The sequence below is a fragment of the Dipteris shenzhenensis genome, chromosome 5 (assembly GCF_047967505.1).
Source record: "Dipteris shenzhenensis isolate YYH24624 ecotype China chromosome 5, Dip_SZ_1.0, whole genome shotgun sequence".
NCBI lineage: Eukaryota > Viridiplantae > Streptophyta > Polypodiopsida > Gleicheniales > Dipteridaceae > Dipteris > Dipteris shenzhenensis.
In genome coordinates, this window is record NC_141600.1 from 40,119,695 (window position 1) to 40,144,868 (window position 25,174).

Below are 25,174 nucleotides of genomic sequence, written 5' to 3' on the forward strand. Positions count from 1 at the left end.
ACGGCTATTGTGGGGGCATGAGCCTCATGCGAGGGAACAGGCTTGTTGAGGGTCGGATTCATACCGTGTACATCATTGGGCTGTCCTGTCAGTATGGAGGATCAATCACGCGTGGCACATATTGCGTTGTTGTTGGAGTAGGGTCGGGTTGCTTTAGGAGATGCGTCTATACGTCAGAGTTGTGTTGGATGACAAAATAGTAGTCGGATCGGAGGTGCATCATTTCCTTTTGCATGAAGCGGATCAAAAGTGGATGTCAGAGTTGGATCAAAATCTGATTGTTGGTAGTGCGAACTTGTAAATACTGGTCGGATGTGAGTAAGAGTGGGGTCGGATGGGATGATTAATGTTGCACGTGTTGGGCGAAGCAGAGTCATTCACCCATTCGCGTGCACTTGTCGAATTGGGGTCAGATTTAGAGTTGGAGTCGGACACATTGGTCGGAGTCAGATTGTACTCAGAGTGCTCAATCATTGGTGTTGTATCCATTGGATTGGAGTCGGAGTTGGAGTCAGATCCATCAGATTGGCATCGGATGGTCATTGGGGTCAGGCTCTCCAATGTGGGCATGTTGTTTAAGTTCGGTGTACCTTTACCACCTATGGGATTGGACCAGTAGGGTTTAGTGCATACCTGAATGTTGCCGGAGATGAAACAACACATTTTATTTGTGTATGTCGAACTGGTGTCAGACTTCTATTGGAGTCTGTTCGACACAAACCCATCAATTTGAATAGTTGAAATGATTGAAGGTGTGTGCAGAGTTGCACAGAGATTGCATTTATCTTTGCTTGAGTGGGGTCAGGTCCAATGTAAGGTTTTAGCCTGAAACCATTGACTAGTTTGTCAAATGGATGGCCATGAAGGTCAGCTAATTTGAAGGTACCTTGATCAAACACTTTAAGCACCTTGAAGGGGCCATCATATTTGAGCTTAAACTTTCCTGGCATTTTTCCCAACTCAGTGTTAAACATTAACACTAAATCACCTTTCTTGAACAATTTGAACTTTATGTTTCTATTAATCCATGCTGCCCTTCTTTTCTGAATAATGTCAGTAGTATGTGAACTTGTGAGCCTATCCTCATCCGATTGTAGAAGTTGTTCCAATCTTGCATTGATGGAATCTTCTGGGGATAATCTATTATCTATTTCCACTCTCAAGCTACCTGCCAGAAATTCCATAGGTACTGCTGCCTCACAGCCATACACTAACCTAAAAGGTGTTAATCTAGTTGCAACCTTGTGTGCTGTTCTAAGTGCCCATAGTACTAAATCCTGCTGATCCCAATCCTCTAGGTGATCATCTATTATTCTTTTGTATACTTTTTTCATCAGTTTGTTAGAGCTCTCAGCCTGCCCATTGGCTTGTGGGTAATAGGTTGTAGACTTTTTATGCAACATCATGTGCATTTTAGTCACCTTCCTAATTGTTTTGTTGAGGAAATGGGTCCCTCTGTCTGACACTATTTCAACAGGAACAACAAACCTGGTGACAATGTTGTGATAAAGGAAACATGCCACAGCTCTAGCCTTGCATGTCTTGAAGTGCTACAGCCTCAACCCATTTTGTACAATAGTTAGTGGCACCCAAAATATATTGATTACCTGAAAACTTTACTGGAGGTTTGATGGGTCCAATAAAATATAGTCCCCATTTCTGAAAAGGTCCCAAGGGGAGAATTGGTTGATGGGGCATCATATCACTGTCAAGTGGTATATCATCTCTTTGACATGGCAAACATGATTTGGCCCAATTATGAGCATCTTTTAAAACTATAATAGGCCACCATTTGCAAAATCTTCTTACTTGTAATGTCTCCAAAAAAGTGTCCTCCTGCTGGTCCTCCATGGGCTTCTGCTAGGACAGCTTTCTGTTCATGATCTTGCACACATCTTCTGTTTACCTAGTCAATTCCTTTTCTATACAAAACATCAGCAATGACTAGGAAAGGTATGCTCTGTAAAACAAGTTTCTTTCTCTGATCCCTAGTTAATGTTTCAAGGATCAAACCATCAGTAAGAAAGAACAGCATCTTATCATACCAATTTGGTGGTTTTTCAATTCTTACCATGAAAATGCCTGCATCAAGAAGTTCATCTGGTGTACCTGTTGGAGCTTCCCCTGATAGCAACCTGTTCAAGTAATCAGCAATGGCATGTTGCTTTCCAGGCCTATGTACAATGCTATAGTCAAACTCCTACAACAAGAGCATCCATCTAGCCAATCTTCTTGTTGATTGTAGTTTATCACTAAGGAAATGAGAGCTTGATGATCTACATGAAATTTCACTTTGTTGCCCAATAAATAATGTCAAAATTTGTGCAATGCATAGATCATTCCAAGTGCTTGGACCCTCTTTATGACTGCATAGCCTTTCATGCTTTGTTAAGATTCTGCTGGCATAGTAAATTGGTTTGAACCACTTAGGTGTTTTTTGTTGCATAAGCACTGCACCTACTGCTACATCAGAAGCATCAACAAAAACCTCATATGGAAGAGTCCAGTTAGGATGTTGTAGTATAGGTGCTATCTTCAACATTTTCTTCAGGATATTAAAAGCATATTGCTATATCACCCAGATGTATGGCTCAGTTTCCCGTGTGAGTTTTGTGAGAGGATAGCATCCCGATAGCATATGTCAAGGTATCTAAGAAATCTTCAGTGCCATTTAATTTGGCCTATAAATCTCTGAATCTGCTCAATGGTTTTGGGTGGTTTGGCATGTTGTATGGTTGACACTTTGTTTGGATCTATTTCCATTCCATCTTGTGAGATAATGTGCCCTAGGAGGATTCCTCTACTCATAGCAAATGCACATTTGGCTTGGTTTAAGCTTAGACCATCCATTCTACACTTGGCAAAACATAAACTCAAGTGTTGTAGATGTTCTACTCTTTTCTCAAATACTGGAAATCCATCAAGGAAGACATTCATAGAAGATGTAAGATACTCAGCAAATACCTCCTGGATGTACTTTTGAAAGGTTGGAGAGCATTCTTAAGACCAAATGTCATGACACTAGAAGCAAATACTCCCCATTTAGTGACAAATGTTGTTTTATCTTTATCCTCAGGTGCCATTCTTATCTAGTTGTAGCCACTGAAACCATCAAGAAAACTATAGATTTCATGACCTGCTACAGCATCTAGTAAAGGAATCACAAAATGGTAGAGGAAAAGGGTCAGTAATGGTGGCAGCATTGAGCTTTCTGTAGTCCACACATATTCTGAGTTTTCCATTCTTTTTGGGCACAATGAAAATAGGTGAAAGCCAGGTAACATGGGTGAGAGGATATATAAAATCAACTCTCAACAACTTATCAATTTCCTTCTTGACTTGTTTTGCATAGGTGGAATTCATTCTATATCTTCCTTATATCACTGGGACAATATCTTGCTTTAAGTTGATCCTATGTTGATAGAACTTAGGGTCTACTCCCTTCATATCAGTATAATGCCAAGCGAAGACATCTTAATACTCTCTCAATAAGTCTTTTAAAGCCATTTTGAAAGGTGGAGGAAGACCTATACTTACCAAGACTGTCTTTGGGTTGTCGGGGTCTCCAAGGTTCATCTCTTCCAAGTCATCCTATCAGACTCTGGCACTCTTTTGCATATGCTCCTCAAATTGAGTTTTAGCTTCTAGGATGGCCTGTGCAGTTGAATTTTGATTGTCTTCTTGTAGGGTGTCATCTGTGTGGGCAAGATTATCACTTGTCATACTATAGTTGATGGAATCTGCCTCCAACTATTTTTCGACCGTGTTCTGTTCTCTTGTGGTGGGATGTAGTTCAGGTGGTTGTGTTTGTTAATTTGAGCATGTATATTGATCAATGATTTTGATTACAACAATTTCAAATATGGGGAAAACAGTTGGATTTCTCCTAAGGAAAATTTCCTCCTCATCTTCCTCAAATTCAGCTATCATGTTGATGCCCTGTGCTTGTAGTGGCTGAACTTGTTTTGGGAAGCTTCTCTTGGAAGAGAGATTGATTTTAAACTTCTTTTTGCCTTTTCTGATCATTATTATTTATGATCCCTAGTCTTGTTTTACTTTGGCAGCTCTCATCCATGGCCTCCCTAATAACATGGAATAGGTACAATCTCTTTCCATTTTAAGTACTACAAATGTAAGTGTGAAGGATAGTCCCATAATGGTAATTTCCTATCCTCTTAGTATTCCAAGAGGTTGTATTCTTCTTTGGTCAGCCATTCTAACCTGAAATGGTGCTGGTGCAAGTTCATTGTGATAAAATTTCTTAAATAGATCCTCAAAGAGGATATTCACTCTTGATCCTCCATCTACCAATACTCTGGTATCCTTTGCCTTTTATAATCCACATCTATGAGTGGGACTTGATAATCCACATCTTCAATGCTGGATGTGCAAATGTCGGGTGTTTCCTCTTCATCATCACTCCATGGGTGCTTAGTTGGTTGAAGAACATAGGTAAAATGCAAATTCTAACATAATTAATTCTTGAATGCTGGAACAAGATTCAAAAGTTGATCCAAGGTTATGTGAACGTTGGAATCCAAAAGCTCTTTAAAGAAGACTGTGTTGTCTTCATGTTCATATTTGGCCTGTTCCTATATCTGACTTCTCTTCTTTAGTGTGGTGTCTGCAATTGGAATGGCTTGCTCCTCTTTGATTTCTATCAACTTGACCCTATCACCACTTTTTTCTATTCTGCTGAGTCCGAGCTGGTTCCGTCCAGCAAATCACTGTTTCCTTTGGGAATATATCTCTAGTTGGAAGAAGCTTGTCTTGTTGTGCATGTATCTGGAACCTTGTTAAGCTGTTGGATGTTGCTTTACTAAAGTTGATTAGCTGTAGGTTGATGTCGGACGTTTTTCATCAGAAGACTGTCGAACTGTGTTTGGAGTTCTCTGAGGTCGAGCTGAACCTTGCCCTTGTTTTGGATCTGGGATGCTAGTGCTTATGTTGCTGCATTACTCTCAAGTATTTGCTGTAGAGTCTTATTTCGTACCTGTGCTTGATTAGGCCAATTCATTGGCTTTGCTGTCATTCTTGGTGCATCTTCAAGGCCGGGCATGGGCTTTGTACCTTTAGATCTGGTCACTGCTAGTGCATGTATATTACCTTGATTTCTTTGATTTTGTTGATTGTAATCCTCATTTATAGGATCCAAGTACACCATATGAACACCTAGTGGTGGCTGCTGCTACTACTAATTTTGGTTACCTCTTGCATTATAATTGATTATGGGGATTCGTCTTTCTCCTCTGTGCTTGCACCAAAGCTCACATTGAGGACCTTGTCTGTGGCCTTCCATGCCACAGTATGTGCATGCTTGATCCTGGTTTCGCCCTTGTTGATTTCCCCAATTCTCCTCATTAGGTCTTCTTGGTGGTGCATTATTGAATCTTTGTTGTCCTTGCCTGCCTACTGCAATCTGACTAGCTGCCACCATGGGTGGGGCTTAATTGTTTGAATTTTACACATGAGGAGGGACTCTCCCCCTATAATTTGGATTATACCAACATCTCTCTTTCTCATGATTGTCCTTCCCACAAAATACACAAGTAACTTTGGGTAGTGGTGGGGGTGTTTTTAAAGTTTCCAATTGCTCCTTAATCATTTTCTCTAACTTAGAGAGCTTGTTTGCTTTCTTCTTGCCTTTTGATTTTTCTTTGTTCTTGCTCTATCTTTTCTTTTTCTTCAAGGTCTCTTTCTCTCATCATCTGATGTGTCATCCTCTGTATCGTCACATTCCTCGTCCTCTGCATTAGTGTCTGTCTGTGTTTCAAAATCTATGTCAGAGTCGGAATGCCTTTTCTTCTTTTGTTTTTTAGACCTTGACTTCGTGCCTAGTCTTTGTTCTAGTCTTTGTGCTGCATTAACCATGTTGTTAAAATCATCTACTCCTCTCTGCCAACTATTGCTATCCGTAATTCTTTGTTTAGTCTCTTATAGCAATAATCTCCCAACTGCTCATCTGTGGGTTGTTGATTGTTTGTCAACCTTCTATTTAGATTTTTGAACATTTGTGCATAGTCTTTAGCTAACAGATGTTTTTGCTTCATATTCTGAAGCTTCTTGAGTATATCTTCTGGAGGTTTTTCTTTACAAAAACGGCTTAAAATGCAGTTTTTAATTCATCATAAGAGGCAAAATGAGCTACACCATATTGTATAAGCCAAATCATTGCCTTGCCATCAAAAGTTGCTGCAAAGTGCTCTTTTTTTGTGAGGTCCGAGAGTTGTCTAAATTCGCACTTGCAGCCCACCTTGTTTCAAATTGTCCAACATGACTGTCTAGATCTTGTCCTTTCTTGCCGATGAATTTTGTTGACTTCACCAAAGGATTCTGCATTCTTGGTTGTTGTTGTTGTCTTTGAGCTGGAGCTTGTAGTTTCTTTTTTGGAGGTGGAGGTAGTGGATTGAAGTCGAGTTTCCTGTGAGTCTGAACAAATAAGTGTGCCACGAAATTTGTTGCAATAATCCTCTTGATTAATTCTTTAGTAGGTGATTGCACCATCAATTTGCTAAGTTTGATTTATTTATGTGCCCTGCACATAATTATCAAAAGAACTTGCTCCACTCGGTGTGTAATCTGGATCATGGAAAATGTTGTCTTGATCATATGTTTGTGTGCCGCTTCCAGTCTAGCACGGTTTTTTGTGAAATAGGTGTAGCCAATTCGGCGAGGTGACATTTTCTCCTGAAAGTTATCCAACATGGACCAAGGTACTCACCCTGTAAGAGAGAAATAGAGCATTGTAGTAACTGGCTACTATTGAGTTGCCTGTAGTGCAGTTTGATAAGGAATCTGCCTACACTTTTCTGGAGCTTGTCGCCTTGAGTATTTGATTGTGCTTGTTGCGTAGTCGGAATGGCTGTCCACTGGTAATCTGATGATTACGTGCTGGATTGTCTTACTATTGTTGCACACTTGTATGGTCAAAAAGGGGTCAAAGTACAATCCGCTTCTTGCTGATGACTCCAAGCCACAGCTTCGTAGACACCTCACTCTTCGCAGTGTGTTCACTTGTGCGGAGTGTTGTGGTAGCTATCCAGCTGATTTTCATCGTGAGGAAGTCGTTTATAGAAGTCTTGAAGGAATTCCAAAAGTGGTCCGGCTTCAACTGATTTCTGAATGACTTCGCTCATTGAACGTGGTTGTATACCGTTTCTGTTTTACTAGATGTTGTCTTTGTGACAATATGTCATTGTTGAATTGATTTTCTTGGGAGTTGTTGCGTCTGCTTGTCTATTGTTCCTATAGTCATTGTAGATCATACGGTTTTCACTCTTTTGCAGAATTGCTATGTAGCAACAAAACTGGCAGTTAGAGCTTCAACGCAGTAGAGGATCGCCAATAGTGTTGGTGGTGTCTCCAAAATACTAAAAAACACCTACACATATCCACTCCTGGCAATGGAAATGCCAAGGTCAGACTTGAATCTAACTGACGTCGAAAAAAGGAAAAGAGAGTACAAAATATACAAAGAACTGAGACAACTGTTTGTAGAGTAGAAATGTTGCAAACAGTTTGTATTTCAGCAGATAGCAACAACAACCCTGATGCAGGAGATGAAGATTAGCTTATAGTTCAACATCAAATAGTGTTCCGCTGTTGGGTAACAGTCAAAAACATACATAGTTGGAAAAATGATGTGGTGGTGGATAAGGCCACTACTACTAGCTGTTAGGGACAGTTATAATTGTCCCAATAGTTACAAATTATCCACTACTTATTAATGTAACTCCCCTTTACTAGGGGTCTACTAACCCTCCTTGGTTGAGGTCCACGTGGGTGGAGAGGTCACCCTCAACAATTATGTATTTTAAAGATATACTAGCATTTATGTACATATTAGTAAACCAAAAGACTAATTGGTGTCTTGTTCCCTTGCATGGAACTTAAGGGGATCCTTCTCAAACATTATGTATTTTAAAGATATACTAGCATCTATGTTAGTAAACCAAAAGACTAATTGGTGTCTTGATATTATTTCTTATTTCTTCTTTCTTCTTGTAGTCACAAGGATATATATACTCTCTTTCATGGTTTCCAAGTTGCCTTCACCTTCATGCATCTTACTCTTTTTATGTTTCCCATAGCTCTAGTGTAGCCTTAGCTAGTAGGAATAGAAGCTTATGTTTTTATTTATATTTCTTGAAACATTTGGTAGACTCTATAGGGTAGACAAAGTAATCATCATCCATAAGGCAACACCACTAAAAAGGTATCCACGCTAAACTAGATAGATATGAAATTCCTTAGCACAACAAGAAATATTTCAAGAGAGAATTTTTTTAAAAAATTAACCCTTAATCTTGGCTTGATTAAAGAATCTCTTGATACATTCCTTAGTGATGTAGTTTTACATGTCAAAGATATTATTTATAAGCTCTAAAGATACCACATATCAACTCATGTGTGATAACATGGAAATCTTTGAAAAGATTTAGTGAACTCCAACCTTCCCAACAACCAAAAAATGCCAAAAGTCCAATGAAACACTACCCTCACATTCCTATTTATTGTGTCCTCTTTATCATCTTCTTAGACTACAACAATAGGATGAATGCTTTTCGTTTGCAAGGCTTATTGTAAAAATTCCTTGATGTCTTAAAAACTAATAAGCAAAGTAAGATTGAAAGGGGACCTCTGAACCCTATGAGTAGATGTGATATCCCACCTCTAAACCATATGAGGAGATGTGATATCCCACCTCCAAGTTGCACAACATATAAATGATGAAAAAGATGACAAATGAAAGTGTCATGTTAGATGGGAGAGATTTGTACCTTGCCCAATTTGAATTTTGTAAACATATAAAATTGTTAGTCCTCTTTGACCCACCAAGGGTAATAGATAGGACACACTGGAGTTAGCCTTTTTCATAATCAAATTTCACTTGTAGTAGCAAATATCAACATGACAATGATTTAGAGTATGTGGATTCTTTCTATCCTTAGATATCAATATACTTAGTTTGTTGGACTTCGATTTGAAATTATTCTCTCTTGAGGGTGCAAGTTATCCACTAAGAAATATGTAAGTCGGTCTGATGGTGGTTATGGTTAACATGATGCATGTTCCAACATGGGTGCCAGTGTTAAGCCTATTTAATTAATGAGTCCATGTGCAACTTACATGTCATCTTTGAGCTCCAAAACAATGAGTTGCAAAGGTGAAGTTCTAATATCTAATCAGATATTTGGAACGTAATCTTTATTGATTGGAGAAATGCCTTGTACTAAAACTAAATCCAATCATGTGGACCTCTTGTAAAAGTGTATCATTGCCTATCTACATGAATGGTAATAGACACCGGGCTCCATTCAGAGGTTGGGTCAAAACACATGCCTTGAAGGTGTTGTCCAAAGTAGCCATGGGGAGAGAAGACATGTTGAAAACATGGATGTGCACCCTATCCCAATGCCTAGCTTTGACATGATCTTTCATTTTGCCATTTTGACTAGCATAAGAGCCGGTCCCCATGGACGGGTGTCTTGATAATTGTTTGCTCCCCGATTTTTGTGGCCGGAGAAGTTGAGCTGGTTCAGGGGGAGGCTAGAGGTTGCCCACTCTGTGCGAATTTGAGCCTCTACAGTCCAAAACAAAGCTAGCATTAATTCTCTTGCTCCTTCTAGCTGGTAAGAAATTTTGCCCTGCCATGGGGCCTGGTCCGCTTGGAGAAGACGGAGCACGAAAATCTTTCCTCTGAAAAGCCTTCGTGAGGCGGTCAAGGGGGACCGACTCTAACAAGGAACTTTGGAAAATTTAGACACCCCTCATGCTTTTAGAGGCTATTTTCTTAACAAGGAGCCACTCCATGGGGACGGGCTCTAACAAGAAACTTTCGTGAGGGAGTCCATGGGGACCGGCTCTAACAACGAACTTTGGAAAATTTCAAAGCCCCTCGCTATTGTCTTAATTGCATTTATTTGAGTGGAACCGCGTATGACCATGGTCGTAGGTAGTGCTGTGCACTTTCCTCAGCTTTTGGTCCATGGCTAAGTTTTGACCACGCACAAAGCAACTTGCAAGGAGCATCTTCCTCTTTTGATCTTCATGCACTTCTTGGAAGTGGGAATGACTCGTACCCTTCTCTCTGTGCCTTCATGTATTTTCCTCATCTTTTAATATCGCCCATGCCAGCCTTACAGTGACAGATGCCAGACTTTGGAGCGGCGAAACCATTTATTATTGTCCTTGAGAGTGGACGACAAGAGCTCTTCTAGCAACAGAGCTACTAGAAAGCGGAGACGGGGATGCACAGAATCAGCAGATGGTAAAAACCATGCACTGTCTAGATCAGCATGACGCAGCAGAGGATACCATGCCAGAGCTCTCGGCTGCTCCTACGAAAAAAGACCAGAAGGGTAAGCTGCAAAGCAAAGCTGAATTTGTCAAGTCAGATCAGACGATGACGAGAAACGTTAGTCGTCCAGACTCTCCACAAGAGCTGCCGCTCGAGAAAGTGGGTCCAAAGCCTGAGCACAGAACACCCACAAATGAAAAAAGCAAGAGAAAAGAGGAACAACTTCTTTGCCAGATATGTATACGGATTGAAGGTTGCTCTCATTATAGAGGGAGAATGGACGATTTCAGAGCGTGGGAGGGTCCGAAGTAACATGATTGGCAATCAGGGAGAAGAAGGGAAATCATTTAGTCAAGTAGGTTGGCAAGTTATGGGATGGGGCAGCTGATGTAATGAGCCTCCTCCGTACACTCATACCGAGAGATCCAATGTATAAAACTGAGAGATGCACCCATGTAAAATTCACTATCAAGTTAAGAAATCATACATGCAACCTCAAGAGGTCAAGCGAAGAGTTCATGGGTATGCATTTCATTGAATGCCAATACAAATTTCATTAGCCACATTTTTAAAAGATGTAGAATCCTTCAATTCTTACAACCCATGTGTGGGCATCTACTCTTCTACTCTATTCTTTATGCAAGGCAGCCTGGTTTTCTCAACCCTCATGAAGCTAGTTCGCAAGCTCCTGAAAAGCCTTATCTCTAAATTTGGTTGAAAATAAGAAAGCTAGAGTTTACCATCACTAAATATGCTTATGAGGAAAAGCATATCAAGGCTTTTCAAGGTGTGAAATCACTCGCTCTCCAAAATTCAAATAATTTGTCTATCTCACACCTCGGTCTTTGTAGGTGCCCAAGGTGGTGTAGAAGCTTCTCAAGACTTGCACATCATGAAGAAACTTCTTGGGATGTTCGTTTTTGGTCCTCTCAATTGCACTATCCTCCTATCGCAATGACTAGTTTTTATTTTGGGAACGTTAGGGCCTCTATTCAAGCGATTTCTTCCATTAGAAGTACACTTTGCTTATTAGGGGATGCTTTTTGATTGTGTCACAAATTACAAGATCGAATTGAAGATCATCGGCCCTGTCTCACAAAGTTTCATCACACGTCCCTTGACAAACATTCAAAAAGGTAATCTTCCTTTGTTAACTATTACACTATTCAAACCAATGGACTGATGAATCATTACACCGATACACCACAAGGGAAGGGCTCGCTCTTGGTTTTTATAGCTCTTGGAGAGGAAACGTGCCACCTCCCCAACCATACACTATGTGGCTATATGATATTTTATATGAATTTAAATATATTTATTACTAAGAAACTATAATCAAACATGAAATCTTAGTTCTATACTATGTTGATTATTTTATTCTTGCTGCTTTAATGTGAACATACTAGAAGCAAATGATATTGTTTTTGCTAGCAAGCACCATTCGAGGACCATTGCACGGGTCACATCTCTCTTGAGGACTCGCATCACTATAAACCAGGTGTTCCATTATGGCTAGTTCTGAATACCAAACATCATTTCTTTATATAATTGTCCGATTGCCTTGCCCCTTCCATCCATAGTCCCCTCTTTCTATCATAAAAAAGAAAATAAGAAAAATCAAAATATAGTTGAAAATTATTTTTGTGTCGCAACTACCAACTTTTACTAATACAAACATGAAAGCCCCTTAGACACTCAAACCATGCCTTGTCCATGTGGAGAGGTTTCCACGTGGAGCAATTATGGAGGTTTGAAAAGAACAAAAGGGAAGTTCGGGGGAGATAGGCGAAGGTTTGGCAAGTTTGGAGTGGAATGAAAGGAGTGCCACATGTCACATGAGACGGGATAGTGACACGTGGCAATGAGCAGGGGGCAGAGGTGCAGACATATAACTGGACAGACGAGTGTGCAGACATCATGGCGCACGTGGACATGAGGCACAATGGCAAACACGAACATGCAACACATAGAGACAAGCAAAGGGACAGACACATAGAGACATGTGATGACATGGCTAGAGAGATCTACACTCGGGGGGGTATATCCATCATAGGTAACCCCTATCGCGTGAGTTCAACAGAAGGATATTTTTAATATCTAAATTTTGCATAAATTAATATACATAAGGGATTGATTAAAATGTTTGTGGGAAAAAAATAAAGATTTGTATAGAAAAAGGGTACATTTTATTAATGGAAAAATCACAGATGTGGGATTTTACAAATAGTCCTTGAACGCACGTGATATAGAGGGTTTATACATAGTGACTCCCTCGAGGATCTACATGTGGCGACTAAGGCATGTGGATAGAAGCATGATCTTAGAGGAGGCGACTAGAATTAAAAATGCAAAAAATGCGCAGAGTAAATGTAAATACGACTAGGGGAGTGCATCGTGACATGTGGCATAGACTAGAGGAGACACATCGTGACCAATGGCATTGACGCAGGGAAGACAATCATGATACAAGGATTGGGACTGAGAGTGGTGATTAGATGGCATTGGCCTGATTACGTGGCATGGCGAGTAACATGTCCTCTCTTTGAGAGAGAGAGAGAGATGAGGTGGCACATGGTACTCAAAGGGTGGTGCAATGTGGCCCCCCTCATTGTGGATGGATGTTCTAGCTCTCTTTGCACGATCAAAGTGGAAAGGGTAGGCACAAGATGAACATTTCATTTTCGTCCATTCATTGGAGAGCTAGCAAAATGTATGCATACATGTGTATATGTGTGTGCATTTCAAGACCAGCATTATCCAACTTAGACTTTTCAATCAAGACAGTACATGACGAGATAATTTTTACATGAAGGGATTGAAAATATATTCAATTTGCTACATTATAAATACCGAATGGTATTGAAGGAGCTCCACTCACTGCATCCATCCACAAAAAGGACAAGTTAGAACAAGAACCCTTAATTGTAGGACTACAGGCTTCAATGCAGAGCTCCACTTGTTATCGATCTTGCAACATCACAAGCTATCTATAATAGCAAATAGTATCCACCTTGGATGGTGGTGCATCCAGCGGCACTTCAATTTTTGAGTCACAAGTATCTAGATGCTCCATGGTATAAGATTATCATCCTTTCTGAAACACATTTTTAGATATCACCCTAAGTAGGGGGTCTAAAAAAGCACTATATCATGATGCCCGTACTCTCGGATCGTTAACATATGTCGAGGCTATAACCTTCAACTTATACATTTTTTTTGGTGAAGATAACTCTTGTCCAAGTCATTATCACTTCTTTTTTCACAACCTACTAGCTGACCAAAGTATGATGGGTGGTAAATAAGTTTGGAGTTTCGAATAAACATGCTTAAGTCATAAGGTCTAGAAAGCCCAATCCAACACATGATATATAGGTAAGTATTCCTATAGCTTTACTATATTTCATACCTTTTTTCCAATGAACATGCTAGACTCGTTTGAATAATTAGTCATCAATATGTGCTTACTTTACTATTATTCACGAAAGAGCTATCTGGTCGAGAGCTGAAATTCCATGGTTGATTTTAGGATGTCACTTTTTTTGAGGTATGCAAAACACTCATATGCAAGTGTATGCAAGTGTATGATGTCCATCACATGCGATTGCTTATGTTAGGCATTGGAATATTACCAAAAGTAAATGGAACGACATCTTCATGAAGTCATGATCACCGTTGAGTCACCGTTGTTCTTTATAATCTCGTGTGGAGGAGATTCGACCTACCAATAGATCTTGTGGTCCTTTTAGTCAAGTATCGCAAACCATATACTTTGGCCCTGTTAAAATAGTTTGGACTAAAATCGAGGAGTCTTAGTAGCCATAAACTATTCTCCATAGTAGACTTAAAACTGAGGAGTCTTAGTAGCCGTAAATTATTCTCCATAGGAGGCTCTAATATATGTATGTATGCTAGTCATGATTGCAAACTATTACCCATGTTGCGAGGGATATCTAGTTACCAAATTAGTCCCATTGTATAAGATTATCCCAGTGCCATTCCTTCCCTTTGATGATCCTCGTTATGCATGTAATCACCAATCTCTATGGTATCATGTACATGCAGTGATTAGAGGTTCCTTTTCTACCATAATTATTCTTTTCTTCACGGTAGAAGAGAGTGCGAGGTATGTATCCTCCCCTTTAGAGTGCTTGCTTGCTTTTGTAAGTAGTACTACCCAACATAGATGCCAATCGTTTGAGCTTGTGTGATGGAGAGTGGTTCGTAGTTACTGGCTGCTCTCTCTTTGGGGCCGTCCTCAGCATTCTTCACGCTAAGCTGTGATCAAGATTTTGTAATATCATGGATCTTTCTTGCTAGTGAAGAACTATGACTAGATGGCTATCCATTATATTGTTTGTATTTATATAGTGTTATACAGGTCTTCAACTGACTCAGTCAGTTCATCTTCTCCCTTATCCATCATTTGAATAACCTCATGCCTTAGGATGTGAATCAACTAGGCAGGGGTTGATTTTCATACGTGAAAGTGAGCATTCTTGTATGTCCCATTAAAATGCTCATAGGCTAGTCTTCATCTATCTGTTTTAGATAAGGGGCCTTGTTCCTCTACATATTAACGGGATCCTAGCCCATGTAGAGCATATCCTATGAGAAAGAAACTTTTTTATGTAGAAGGCATGGAAAAAAGTTTCCAACATGAGTTCATAATGGTATATAGTCATTAAAAAATGTCTGACAAGGTCTATCCTAAGTGTTGGTTAAAATTATGTCGCGAACTATTAGTGTGGCAAGTAAAGTATGGGCCATAAACCTTATTTTAATGTATATAACTTATTTGTGACATCCACCCATATTTCTCAAAGATATAATTCTCCACTAGATGTAAACCAAGAGATGAAAAAATGTTCAGGTCTAGCAATGATAGTCTAGCCAGTTAATATCATGTACATGAAGATGCAAGACATGGAATGGAAAGTGAAAGCAAGACTAAACAACCATAATGCAAATGAAAGAAAGAAATAAATGTACAACCAAAGTAAAGTACTTACATCATCAAGAAAGGCTTGAGGCTTGAGTGATTCGACATGAGAAAGTACAATGCCTTTGTAGGATAGGCACACTGTCACACCCTCTAAGTGTCAAATGTATATGGGATAAGTCTCATAGTGACACGTGGCACTCTAGGATATAAAGTAGTATAGTACTACTCTAGAACTAAATAGAAACACACTAAAAGTCACTCAAATTGATTCCATTTCGTAACACCCCCCCATGGAGGAAAGGTGAGGGACTACACCCCCATGGAGGAAAGGTGAGGGACTACAAGAATGGAACCAAAGTCATGATAATGACAATCATGAAAACTGTGCATGTCGGTCTAGAACTAGACATGGCTCCCACACAATCTTAGAGGCAAGTGAGCATGGCTCAGAGCTAGTGAGCATGACATAGAAATATCATCTAGCATGGCTTAGAGGCTCATCATGCATGGATGCATGATCAACTCAGAGGTCTAGGAGACCAATGAACCAACAAATAGACCTATCAAAGCCAAAAACACATGGCTCTCACGATACATCCCCTCTTGGCTCCAAAGACTAATGAGGAACATGGAGCCACACAACAAAAATAGAAAAGAAATACATCATTTTAGGAGGACTATCCAAGTCAGAGTACCTTTATTGATGAGTACACACATGATTTATTGCATTCATTTTTGGGAAGCACCCCTAGGGCAGAGTACCCAAGTACATCATGCCTAGAAAGGAAAATCATCATCTCCATCAGTCTCTAGATGTTGGAGATAGACATTAAGAGCATGTTCCTGTGTCGTATGGTCATCTTTGTCTGCATCATTACTAGTGGCGGATGCCACCCAATTGGCATGATCCTTCGATTGTTGTTGAGCAAGCTTCTGGTAGCACATGTCCTCTGTATGACAGAGCTTGTTGCAATATGTGCACTTGAATGGCTTGAATGTCTTTCCTCGTACTGGTGGAGTCAATGGCCTAGGTCTCCATTTGCTGGTGGAGGCAAGAGCCTGTGTAGTATCCAATGAGTAGGATGGAGATTCTTTGTTGCAGTGATCCTTTTCAAGAAGAAGAGACACCATATCTTTGAAGGTAGTTGATGCAATTCGAAGTACTTCAAGGGAATTCTCAAAGCGAGAGATCCCTTCCATACTTGTCATGAGGACAACCATTTTGTCCTCGTCATCCAGGGAGCACTTCAAGTTGGAGAGTTGTTGAACTAAAGATTTAATTTTTGCTATATGTGCACTCAAGGTATTGGACTCTTCCATTTTCAACTTATAAAATTGAATTTTTAGAAAAACCTTGGAGTTGGTGATTTTGTTACCAAATATATTCTCGAGGCATGCCCAAATCTCCATAGCCTTGGACTTGAAGTCGATATGATGGATCAATGAATCATCTAGGCAAAGCCTGCGATGTTTGCGATGGCCCTCGAATTGTGTTGATTCCATATCTTGCGTATTTGAGGCTTCATTGATGCCTCAAGTGCTTCATCATCTTCGATGGCATCCCAAACATTCTCCTTCATGAGAAGGAGTTGCACTTTTGTTTGCCATGTGGGGAATCCATCCCCCTTGAATTTGTCCACAAGGAGAGAGTTGGTGGAAATCGAACCCATAAAGCTGGTAGCTAGGAGAGAGAAGAGTGATGGACAAAATGGAGCTATAGAAGAGGAAAAATAGCTATAGAAGAGGAAGAGCAGAGTAGACGTAGAAGAGGAAGGGCAGATGGTGGGTACAATGGAGTTGTAGAAGAGGAGATGGCGGGCACAATGGAGCAGAGGAAGAGATGGCGGGCACAATGGAGCTGTAGGTGGCAAGCAGAACAATAGCATGCAGAGAATAGTGGTGGGCAGATTAGTAGTGGGCAGAGAAGAGGAGCAGGCAAATCAATAGCTGGCAGAGAAGAGGAGTGGGCAGAACTATGGGCTGTGTGTGGATACGTACAAGGATGTGTGGATCGGTGGCGGACAGAGAAGAGGAGTGGCAAAAACTATGGGCTGTGTGTGGATACGTACAAGGATGTAGGAGAATAGCGGGCTGAATGGTGAGCTGAAGCATGGACTGAAGTGAATGGCAAGTTGAGCAGGCTAAATGGCGAGGTGAAGCATGAGGGAAAGTGACGATCTCTTGTTGATGAAGCTCTCCAATGGTGAGGCTCAAGAATGGAATGGAATGGAAAGTGAAAGCAAGACTAAACAACCATAATGGAAATGAAAGAAAGAAAGAAATGTACAACCAAAGTAAAGCACTTACATCATCAAGAAAGGCTTGAGGCTTGAGTGATTTGACATGAGAAAGTACAGTGCCTTTATAGGATAGGCACACACACACTCTAAGTGTCAAATGTATATGGGATAAGTCCCATAGTGACACATGACACTCTAGGATATAAAGTAGTATAGTACTACTCTAGAACACACTAAAAGTCACTCAAATCGACTCCATTTCCTAATAGTACATACAATCATGTGTGTGTGTGTGTGTGTGCGTGCGTATGCGCCCACGTGCATGCCCCACCATCCGCCCGCACAATCACAAACCCACACCCTACGAGGGTCACCATGCCCCCTCATAGGGAGGGGATCATGGTTCCCACCTTTAGAAATGAATGATATCTGAACAAGCTTAATTAGATCATGAATGTTCATCAATATTCCAGAAGAAACCATTTATGAGAAAGTCAATTATAATTCCCATTGTTATCAATTTTGATGAACCTTGATACTTTTCAAAGGGAGAATTTATACGAATTTTATTAGATCCTCCATTTTGATCAAAATTCCAGGGAAATCACCCTTTAGAACATTACATACAATCCTTTTGGGTCTCAGGCTATCGCGTCCATTATCAAAAAAGTATCTGAACAATTTATGGATAAAATACCTAGCCTACTTAGGGTTGTTACAAATGTAAATGATAGGCATAATTTGAGAGCATATACCCATATAGCATAGCTTTGATGGTCTATTGCTATCCACTTTGATGAATCTTGACACCTTAAAAGGGAGGGAATCCTTCTTATCATATTTAAGGATGATGAATGTCCCATAATGTACGGATGTGATAATGATCTCTATGGTAAGAAATTTAGCGTTGGTTCCAATTAAATCTCTAAATTTAATGTGTTTATAATTTGAAAATATCCATCATTAATTCTCTCGTATGTTGAGGCATGGGCAAATTTTCGACAAACCAATGCCAAGTTATTAGAAGCATTGTCGATTCCATGCATGAAAAAATGTTCTTTGAGAATACTTAAATTTTACCAAAAGTGTTTATCACTCCATACAGCTTTCATAAAACCTCTATGGTTGGGTAGCTTTCTGTATTGGTTCCACAACTAGTCATAAGAGAATTTTTGAAAAATTGTAAAGTAGTATGTAGGGATATGCCAAGTATGTGGCATAATTTTTTCCATGCTTGTTCAAGGGCTTTATGGGCATCTCGTACACAAGGTCTTTTAACTTATTTAATCCCTTTATGAGATCACGTCTTAATGGTTCGTAATCCATAATACTTAAATCACAAGTAACCACATGACCCCATTTACTATCGATAAAATTTTCAAATTTGTGGCACGAGCATTGTAACTCAGCACTATTACAGAAGGTCTTCTTTGGAAAATAAACATATTCTAGTAAATTTTTATGGAGCTTCCAGGTAAACAAGATTTCATCAAAGATAGTATTATCCACCATTACTTTGCATACATCATAGGCATTTAGAAAAAAGTCTCTCAAAATTATGCCCTCAAGTAGTGGGTTATCAAAAAGAACATGGATGAAGTGTGAAAAGTTACTTTCTCTCTTACTTTCCAAAATCTTCCTGAATCCATGAGTTGAAAAAGAGAGCCATCTGTGAACCTGTATAAAAAAAGAATCCTTTTAGTAGGATCTGCTTCCTCCATAATAGATATTCTTGAAGAGCTCTTACTACCCTCCTCAGCATCAAATCTTGTGTTGCCATGTCTTGAGTTGTCCATCGCGGATGATCCACCGAGGGAAAATTCAAAAGTTTCATGTCTTCTCCCGACATCACTACTTCTATTAAATCCATAGGTATCAACTGAACATTGCCCTCTATGTCTACCCATGGGGGGGTGGTAGCCTCCTCTTCTAGGTACATTACCCCATCTCCCACCACGTGCTGAGTTGCCGCCACCTCTAGAACTTCTGGGTTGCCTTTCATCCATAACTCTAGCCCATTTTGGGTTGAGAGACTTGACAAAAAATTAATCCCTTTGCCATTAAATCCTTGAAATGGATCAGTGTCTCGATCATTTACTGTAGCTTTTACACCTTCATTGACCATCTCCTTGTAACAGGAGAAAATCATAGCTTGCTTAACCGAGAACTGAAGAAAAGATGAGCACCATTGTATGAAGGCATGCACTTTGACTATAAGGGTGTTACCATGCATAAATATGTGTACATGATTTAGTATGTACCATATAGCATGGTCAAACCACATTATCTTGTTTGGGCATTGTAACCCTACATTGGTAGGGTTGCAGATAATTCCAAACATCTAGTACCTTTTTTGTAGGTAGTAAAGTTTTATGGCTGCAAAAAATCCCTTTTTTTGATGTGCAAAAAGACTCTTCCAACTCATATAGAGCAAAGAGTTCCCGTAAGATGATGTTATCAATATGTGCTGGTCTCCTGTCAATAGCCATGATCCTATATTCTTTTTTAACAGTATCAATATTCCTAGTGATCCATGCCAAAACTGCCCACATTTTAAATGTGATAGGTGTTGTAATGCTCAAGTCACTGAGTGACCACAGTTATGGTCAACCTGGTGTGCAAATGTTCCTTCTACTATTCTTCTTGGGATAAGGGGATTAATTGAAATATCCTTGATATTCAGAGCCAAAGTGTCTGGTGCAGGAAAGTCCTATGTAAGGACCTTTCACTCTTCCTGAGATAAAGTATCAAATGGAATAAGAGAGTGTAATTTTGTTAAAAAAAATGTAACAGTGGTGTTATGCTTTCTTCCTCCACTACTATCCAAAAGATATTCCACAGTGGTAGCGGTAAACAGATTTAATCACCCCCTCAGATTTTCTTTTATATTGGACCTCATATTTTCACTCATCATTGGAAATTATCCTTCCAATAACTTTTGATAGATTTTGAATAGTGGAAAGGGCATTGTCAGAAGATTTTGTAGAAAGTTCCCAAATGCCACACCAATCAGAAATACTTAGCTAGATCAATAGTCGTTGATGGTTTTCTGGATCCATAGAGAGAACACCATTGTCCTATAGCTTTACTATATTTCATACCTTTTTTCCAATGAATGTGCTAGACTGGTTTGAATAAGCAGTCATCAATATGTGATTACCTTACTATTATTCAAAAGAGCTATCTACGTCGATAGCTAAAAGTCCATGGTTGATTTTAGGATGCCACTTTTTCTTAGGTATGTGAAACACTCATATGCAAGCGTATGATGTCCATAACATGCGATTGCTTATGTTAGGCATTAGAATATTACCAAAAGTAAATGGAACAACATCTTCATGAAGTGTTCTTTATAATCTCATGTGGAGGGGATTCAACCTACCAATAGATCTTGTGGTCCTTTTAGTTGAGTATAGCAAACCATATACTTTGGCCCTATTAAAATAGTTTGGACTAAAACCGAGGAGTCTTAGCAGCCATAAACTATTCTCCATAGTAGACTAAAAATCGAGGAGTCTTAGCAGCCGTAAATTATTCTCCATAGGAGGCTCTAATATATGTATGTATGCTAGCCGTATTGTGAACTATTTATTACCCATGTTGGGAGGGATATCCACTTAGCAAATTAGTCCCATTGTATAAGATTATCCCAGTGCCATTCCATCCCTTTCATGATCGTCATTATGCATGTAATCACCAACCTCTATGGTATCACGTACACGCAGTGATTAGAGGTTCCTATTCTACCATAATCATTATTTTCTTCACCCGACAGACGAGAGTGCTGGGTATGTATCATCACCTTTAGAGTGCTTCCTTGCTTTCGTAAGTAGTACTACCCAACGTAGATGCCAATTGTTTGAGCTTTTGTGATGGAGAGCTGTTTGTATCACTAAACCCAGTGGATGTCATTGACTTGAAAACACTGCTAGCTGCGCTATGCTTGAGTACTATAGCATATACTAGCACCGTAGTTGCTGGTTGCTCTTTATTTGGGGCCACCCTCAATATTCTTCATGCTAAGTTACGCTCAAGATTCCGTAATATCACAGATCTTTCTTGCTAGTGAAGAACTATGACTAGATGGCTATCCATTGTACTATTTGTCTTTATATAATGTTATACAAGTCTTCAACTGACTTAGTCGTTTCATCTTCTCCCTTATCCATTGTTTGAATAATCTCATGCCTTAGGATGTGAATCGACTAGGCAAGGGTTTATTTTCATACGTGAAAGTCAGAATTATTGCATGTCCCATTCAAATGCTCATAGGCTAGTCTTCATCTATCTGTTTTAGATAAGGGGCCTTGTTCCTCTACAAATTAATGGGATCCTAGCCCATGTAGAGCATATGATATGAACAAGAAACGTTTTTATGTAGAAGGCATGGATAAAAGGTTCCAACATGAGTTCATAATGGTATATAGTCATTAAGAAATGTCCAACAAGGTCCAGTCCTAAGTGCTAGTTAAAATTATGTCGTGAAATGTTAGTGTGGCAAGTAAAGTATGGGCCACAAACCCATTGTGTGTGTGTGTGTGTGTGTGTGTGTGTGTGTGTGTGTGTTGACAATTCAATATCCCATCACACTAATGAACCATACATTAAATTCAAAGTAGTATAATTAGAGGCAATATAATTTTTTTTAAAAATAGGGGGGGGGGGGGAGTGAGAAGGAAAAAGTGATGATATTTCACTCCATATCCGATTACAAAAAAGGAAATCAATATTTAATTACAAAAATGAAGGGATAACAATAGTGTATCTAGGGTATTTGTGTCCTTGATGTTAATTATTCGAGGAGGAAGGAACTATACGTGCCAACCAACCAGACAATAATCAAAGTTAGAACTTAAATGGCCATTGAATGGGTGACAGGTATCCAAGCATTCTTCCCACGGTTGTTATTACTGTCAGGAATAATATCAATCAAATACACAAATACCAAGGCTACTATATAAAGAATTTTGAACATTTAAGGTAAAAAATGAAAGCAATCCACATAGATATAAAGGGTTAATTCAAGGTTTAGAGAAGTTTTTATGTAGCCTTCCATAAAGGAGGCAAAAGGGGTTATAGAATAGAAAATAAAATTACTAGCCTTCCATAAAGGAGGCAAAATAAAAGTTAAGAAAGACCAATTAAAGTATTTTCCTAGCCTTCCATCAAGGAGGCATGACATTAATTAACTAGCCTTCCATATAAGAGCCAAAAACATAGTTAAAATAAATTTTAGAGCTAATAAAATTTTAGGAAAAAATCATAAAGGTTAGGAAAGAAGTTATAAAAGTTAGATTTAAAAATTTTAAAATTTTAGGTGGAGAATTAACAAAAATCCCCGAAAGAAACAAAGGGTTAATTAAACGTTTAGCAAATTAGTTATCTAGACTTCCATAAAGGAGGCAAAAAGAGCTATACCCCTATCATTAATTTATTAGGCATCATAGTTTAAAATAGATCAAGAATTGAAGAATTTTCCTAGCCTTCCATCAAGAAGGCAAAACATTAAGTTGCTAGCCTTCCATATAGAAGGCACATATACAATTAGAAAATAATTCTTATAGATATCAAAGGTTAGGAAAAAATCTTTAAAAAAAGGTTATAAAAGTTAGATAAATTCTTTAAAGAATTTGAAGTAGGGGAAGCATAATAGATATATAAATTAATGAAATAAAGAATAAAGGTTAATTAGAAACACATAGGAGCAATATTGAAGTATTATACAGTGAATGATCAAAAGTCAGTGACTAACTAACGTCGTGTACAAAGTTTATAATACTTTAGAGGGGAAAATTACAAGAAAACTAGTGCGATGAGATAATTAGGAGGGATTCGTCCAAAAACAAATAAGTAAAAAGTATCTTAGTATAGGTGATTCCTAATCAAAGATCATAAACTTGTTTTTTGGCCTTTCTTGCCAAATATGGTTTAATCCTAAGTTTTGCTCCTTCTACCCAGGCTTTCTGCATCTTATGGTTTATGATAGCTATTTCGTTTGGCCTCAGATTAGCATTAATTCTAGCAATTTTTTGGTCCTAAACTAGACTCTAAGGTAAGTGGACGCTGACCTCGAAACCTAGACTACTGGATGAATTCGACACTTTTTTACCAATCATACTCATATATCCATATGACAATATAAAAAAAGTTTTTTTGACCTTTATCTGAGCATCGTGTGCTGTGTTGTTAATAGGTTTCTATTTTTTAAACACACACACACATATTGAAACCCAATGGAGTGGGTCTCTAGCATGTCGTAGATGGGTGATTTTATTTGTACTCTTCACCTACTCTTCATTGAATAGAATCCAAGGACACAGCTCCTTTGTAAATGATTGACCAATTTTTTGTTGCTTCTCAAAATATAAATGCAAAAGGTTCCCCTTTGAATTTCAAGGTGAGACTCATCTTATTTAACCCTATCGTTCAAAATCTGAGGTGTGAATGGATCGAGTTGCACATGTAAAATTTTGATTCCTACACTAATCACTATCAAACTATGCATCCTTATGGCATGCTTTTTGCCTTATAAACCCTTTCAATACCTTCATTATATGTTCAAGGAAGAAGATCCATTAACTATCTCTTAACTATGCACTATGCTCGTTAACTCTACCTCATCCATTAGGTGAATCACAAGATTCATCACACCTTTCAAAAAGTCTTTCTTAATGAGGCATACATTCAAGATACAATCTCAGTAGGCTATCAAATCTGAGCTAGTTGAATTGTTGACCTGAGTACCAAAGTAGCCACATAGAGTATCCAAGGGGCTAGACCAAGTAGCGATTCTCTGATCATCATAGAATTGTTGACTATCCAAGCGGCTAGACCAAGTAGCGATTCTCTGATCATCATGGATGGGTAGAAGGAAACCACATCTGTAGGCCAATTGGAGTAAATGTTTCACAGTTAATTGTAGGTGGATTTTGGGTAGTCGGGTGGCCATATCATCCAAAACTAGTGTGTTAGCTCTATTGTCACTCTATTTAAGAGTAAAAAATTCCCCCTGAAGATTCATTTTTCATTCCCCTCATGATGCATCTTTGATGGATGAACTATCATCCCCCTCTCATGATACATATTCAATGGGTTTGTTGTCATCTCCCTCTCATGATGTGCCTACATTGAATGCACCAACCCCTCACCTTTCATGATGCACCTATAGAGGATGTGCTAGCCTCCCCCCTCATGGTGAACATGTAGATGATGCATTGCCATACCCCTCTCAACATACTCAGGATGAACAACATTTTAATAGAAAGAGTAGGTCCACATTTAAGATCAGAGACAAGAATTTCCCACTACTTATGGTCACTCTTCTGTCCTTAGACCTATGATCGAGACAATAGTTTCCCACTATCTATGGACCCTCTTTTGTGCTGGGACCTATATCAAGGAAAGAGGTATACCATCTTGGATATGAAAGGGGTGTTGCTTAGGTATTACAATCAAAGATATGAAGAGCTTTATAATGTCTACAATTGTTCTTTTTGGATTGTTCATGTTGAGTAGCTTATACATGGTGCGAGGCCAGTTGTGGCATTCTTTCTTAAGGGCAATTTTGTTTATGGTATTATTTTGGAGTTCACTAGCCCATGCCAAAATTGTGAGTACAATGTCATAGTCCTTTGGAGACATAGAAACAAGGTATTTTCTAAGGATTCTTGTTTAGCACCTTTCTCTTACCTT